Genomic DNA, 6,000 nt, shown 5'->3' with positions numbered 1-6,000 from the left:
TATTTTAAGAGGAAATAGGTGTTTAAACAAAAAGAAAAAACCGAAGACTAGAAGAATTGTGAGAATGGTTTGAGAAAAAGCGCTTTAAAAATTATACAGTTTTATATGCTTGTAAGTGAATCCTGAACAATGTATTTCCCATTCTGCCTGATGTTTTTTGTTTTGTAGAAATCGAGCGCGATAAGAACAAAAGAAAATACAAACTAGTAACGATGGATACGGAAAGCTTTGACGATTTGTTCCCAAGGTGTTCATTACAGTTTCAGTAAGTAAGGTGTATGTACATGTGCGAAACTTAATCGTGCAATTCGTCTGGATAAAACATTGGAGATTATTAAAATCGATTATTAAGTTTTTAAAAATTCGTATTCGCTTGCGATTCATCTCAGAAACTTCAGAATTCAGGGATCAAAGGAAGGGATGGATCAGGGGGACGGGGATAGAGAAAAAAAAGCTCCCTGGTTTGCTCTGGCCACACACAATACACCAATAGAACATTCGGTTCCTGAGGGGAATGTATAAAAAAAATTGAAAAAAATGCTGGAGAATAGGCGATATTGGAATGGATAGGGATCGAAGTGTTGTTCACGAGCATGACCGGTCGATCATGATCGATTCCCGTTAGTGGTCCACTATGATCAATTCTCTCAAACTCACAAATTCATAGCTAAATGTAATATTTATGTAGAATCTATATGAAATACTGTGGTGGTGGCTTGCGTGTTTATGTATTAAAACTTCTCACAACTAAATCATGCTCCTTTCTGTTTTCTACTGCGTTTTATCGCTTTGTTTCCGTTTATTTCAAGCAAAGAATCAATATGATCAGATCAGAATCAATAAAGAAGATCAGATCTTATTTGTACCTTTGAAATACGCCTCTAGGTACGATTCCTTGTGATCCATTCTTCGTACCGCTTCAGATATTGTATCACCTTGATCACTTTGACTCTCATTGTTTTTCGAACCTATCGAGCGAGCACCAGAAATTCCTCCATTTGCCTCAATTGGGTGCGGGAGCTGCGCAGTGGTTTCTGCTTTTGCGTGGGACACGAAGAACAAGAAATTTTTCCTTGATCGCTCACAGCTCTGGTGAAACGGTTGTCATTGAAACGCATCAGATGTCCGGCTTCCCTTATTTTGCTTCCCTTTGCAAATCTCTGAATCTCGATCGCTGACGTAGGAGAGAACTTCGAATTCTGACCCTCACTTGCGACACAGTAGTTCTTTTCACCAAAATGTATTTTTCGATCCATACCTAATAATTCTAACGACACTAAATCAGAGGAAGTTGGATGGTGTTCGAAATCAGTGATGCCTTTTTTTACTTGGAATAATTTTTTTTAATCTAATTCTTTCGAAAAGACGAATTTCTTCCAGGGAAATTTTAAATCCGCCTTCATACATTCGCTTTGGCTCCGAGGCATCGTTTCCATCTGCAAGTGAAAGTAGAGATAACTCGATGTATGTGACCGGCTTAAGGGAGAAGAAGTTATACGCACTCATTGAATGCTTAGCACTTCTAACAACCCATGCTCTGTTTTTTTTGATTGTAAGTTCGTTTTCCTCAACATTCCCCATATCAAAAAAATTCATTCGTGGTCCTATTTTAGATAAATATAATGTTAACTGTCTCGGTTCAAATGATCCAACATGGAACGAAGTTCTTAAAATTTCACAATTTTTCACAATTCGACGAGTGGAAAAATTGAAGTGGAAAAAGTATATTTAATGGTGGGGAGCTGTGATAAACTGCCCGATTATATTGCTTCTATTTTTCTGAACGACAGCGACACATTCGCGCACTTTCTTTTCCTAACCACAGACTCTCTGTCGTGCGTCATCGAACGCGCGCCGCGATCGTTTTGGAAAGGATAGATATTGATCGATGCAGTATCATCCTCTGTTTAATCAACATCTTTCATTATTCTGTGTTATCAGCAGTAAATCCAAAAATGAAATCAGCAACTCTCGTGAGAACATTAGTTTCTTGGCCATAATTGGGCGGAAAGGGGCAGAACCAACATTTCATTGGTTGTTAGAAAAATCCGCTAATCCAGGGAACTCTGGTTATCTAAGAACCTTGTAGGTCCCAAAAGAAATGAGATCAATTACGAAAAAAACTGCTTTGGCCTGAAATAAGTACTAGTAATGATAAGTACTTGGATGTAATTCCTTTCTGAACTGGTGAAATCTTCTTGGAACTAACCACACTTTTTTAGGGACACACATTGCGCAGTCGAGTCAAAACGACATGAAACTTAGTGCAGCTACGTGAGCGGTCCGGTCTAGGTAGCGGCTGTAATCGAGGTGGGACCAACGCGAGTGGTAGCCGTAGCGAGTGGTGCTGTAGCAAGGGTCCCGTTTCTATCCTGATCGCACCGCTTCGAGAAAAACGACATACTGTATGTATCAAATAAGGTTAATAGCTGGTATTTGTTTTTTTTTTTCGTTCGGTTCGAAACATGTATATTTTAATTATTTTGTGCATTTAAAAGGAACATTGCATGAATTTCAGGTGTTCCATGTGCGTGAATTCGTCGCCAACAAAATTATTTCGGAACAATTTGCCACAAATGACAATATTACGGGATATAAGTAGAAAGTCTTGAATATTCAAGGATCAACGGTTCGTTTTTATTTATCTTTTTTTCGGATCTGAGGGCTGCCTTCGCTAATATCATTTTTTCTTCATCTCTTTTTTCTTCTTTTCCTTCTGTAGATGATTCTACGTTTACGCAATGACCAAAGAAGTTGATCATACACATATTTGAACTTACTGTTCGCGTTTAGACCCTTAGTAACTATTCATTTTTCATAAATAATCGATAAGAACCACAGTGCGTATGACAAAGTCCGGTCAAAATTAATTGATTTAATTAAATTGATTGACTGATTTATAATCTAATGCCGCATGACCGAAAATCTTTTATAGAACTATGGGACCTTTTTGTGTGCAAATGATTTCTTTGGAATGTCCGTCCCTGATCGTATCATATTTTGATAGTCACCGCATCACAAAAATGAGGTGGTACAGAAATCCCAGGAAAAACGAAGAGTTCGGATTGTACATTACGGAAACGACCGTGGTCCTGCTCAATTTCCCTCATAGGTGTGATAGGGAGAAGCCGGACCCTCCTCAGGTGAAGGGGGTTCAGGTCATGAGGTGCAGCTCAAGTGAAGGGGGTATTTTCGCCAACCGTTTAAAAGTGAAGGAGGTCTTTTGCTCTAGTCATCCAAAAAAAAAACGGACCAGGAACGGTTTTAGCTTCTACGAGAAATTAGCAAGCCTATTGATTGATTTTACTTGAATAGGCCGATGAGGAGATTTCATCAATCCTGGTCCGCTCGCTCGTGGACGCGGCGCGTGCGGAAGGGTGCCGCGTTGGAACTGCGTCCGTAGGAAAAAACGTGACGTTCCACGACGTTTTCTTTTTATAGAACGACGAGTAAGGGAAAATGAGCGGAGCCCGTTTCCGTAATCTGCGACCTGAACTCTGCGTTTCCTCTGGGATTTTCGTACCAGGTCAATTTCGTGATACGCTACCTTTAAATCCTTCATTTCCACGTGCAATGGGGACGTTTTGATTGAATGCCCTACAAATACTTTTCTGCGGCTAACAAGGATAATTTCAAGGATTATTAATGTTAGATAATCGTCGCTATAGACATTAGGACTCAATTATGAGATTTATACGAGGATATGTATCTGTTCCGAATTCAAATTGCTCGACTATATGGGTTCGGGCAGGCCGGGCTGTAGGGACAAGGTCACTGTACTATTTATCACTTACTCGCTGTGTTCGCGCGCACTCCACACTGACTGCCGGTTCGGCCGGCGGAACAAATTGAACACCTGCCTGCCCAGAACTGCATTTTATGCGTGAATCGTCGTCGTCGTCGCCGACGTTCGTTCGTCACGGAAGGCTGCGATCGTTTTTTGAAGGTTTGGCAGTCTGCTATTCAGCCGTAGACCCTCCTCCTCACTCTTACTCGTTTGTGTTCTTTTTTTTCTAAAAAAAAAGGTTTTCACTTCGTAAGACAAGTTTTCATCGAGGAAATGTGCCGAAACACCTCCTCTGTACTCGATTTTGACTCGATTGTGATTTGCGTTTGGCTTAGAATTCCTCTATGGGTTGATTCATATATTCCCATTTCATTCATTATATTATTATTCATTTCATTTCATTTTATTCATATGAATTTCTGTGCATTAGGTTGTCCTCACTAGTTTCTTTCCTGCATTTCTGTCTAGCGTTTTGCTGATTGAAATATCTTCGTTGTTAAATTTTAAGAAAAAATTAGAAAAAATGGTATTTCGGTAGAAAAGGAGCTAACGGGGAAACACTACATATGTATCATCTATTTTAGGTTCATCTATTTTTCTACCGAAATACCATTTTTTCTGATTTTTTCTTAAAATTTAACGATGAAGATATTTGAATCAGTAAAACGTTAGACGGAATAGTACAATAATCTTCTTTTATCGATCTGAAGGATTAGTGGTTCTTTCGACGTAAGACTGCGGTTACTGTAATTTAGAAATGTTGATGACTGTGAAAAGAAACTTATGGGACAGCCTGATGACAATCGCTCCAAAAATGAGGTAACGGAGAAGACGATGTATCCACAGGAATTGCCTCCTTTTCAATTGACCTTCCATAATTCCTTATCCCTGTTTTTCTCCCTCGTTTCGTGCTAAACGAACTAACTCAATCTTATACGCTCAAGAGTATGAAATAACCGCCTATAATTGAATAGGCGGTTTTAGCTAATCCAATAAATGAACTTCATTTTTTGTTCTCATCCATAAGAACACTTTTCTTGAGGTTATGCCTTATTATAGCATTTTCCACGATATTTCGGTTAAATCCACTTCAGTTTTATTTCTGGGACTTGTCAGGATTTTTCATCTCATCCTATTTCTCCTCCGATAGAAATTCCACTACAAGGGAAGATTTTCTTCATTCTGTGATTGACAGCTGCAGATCAACGACAGCTCTCTCCGCTAAGAGACACGTTGTTGAATTTCATGATGAAAATGAAAATAAAATAAAAATTGAAAAGTGAATTGAATAATAAATTGATTAATTTTTTTTAAGATATCTAAGCAAATCAATTATTAAAAATAATCTTTTACAATGTTTGATATTTTTTAAATTTTATTTTGCCATAATTCTGGATCAGATACTTGTTAGAAGATTCATAAAATTTGTGAATCAAACGAATGAAGGTTTTAATCGAATAGAAAGAAACAAAAATGTATAATATTCCAATATATTTTCTCCTATTTCTAACTCAAGTGCAATCGATTAAAAAAATATGCAAATAATCTTCCCCCTCTTCCCCTTCTTTTTCTCGATTATTATGATGACACGACAATGACATAAAACTGCCGGAAATCCGGATTTCACCTCGTTTTTCCTCCGACATTGACACCATTATCTCGATAAGTTCGACCTTCGCCTGACATGAATATAGGCCTTATTATTTGCTTCTATGTTGCTTAATGACCCACTTGTTTTTCTTTTGATGCATTTTTTTGTTTAAAACCTCTTTTTACCTACATGTAACCACTTATTTTGAGTCTCATCAGTTTCTTCTACGCTCGCTTTTTTCTATTTATTTCACTAATGCTGTTTTGTTTGTTCCCAACACTGGCTTGGAGCGAAAATCAATTAGAAGTCCTGAACCTAAGTGAAAAGTTAAATTATGGTGGGAAAAAAATGAAAAAAACTGTGATTATTCTTTAATTTTGGGCAGAATTTACCAATATACATTCGAAATTTAAAAAAAAAAGTCTAGGAACATTAGAAACGATTAAAACAGTGAAATAAATGGAAAAGAAGGGATCAGATGAGACTGACGAGACTCAAAATAAGTGGTTATGTGTAGGTAAAAAAGAGTGGAGATTATCTCACTTTAGGAGGGGGGGGGGGGAGGAATACTGTACTCAAATCGCTAAACTGGAGCCGAATTGTTTTCTGAGTTTATCCTGAG

This window comes from Necator americanus, chromosome III (assembly GCF_031761385.1).
Source record: "Necator americanus strain Aroian chromosome III, whole genome shotgun sequence".
Lineage (NCBI taxonomy): Eukaryota > Metazoa > Nematoda > Chromadorea > Rhabditida > Ancylostomatidae > Necator > Necator americanus.
Note: the sequence above shows the minus strand (reverse complement) of the source record.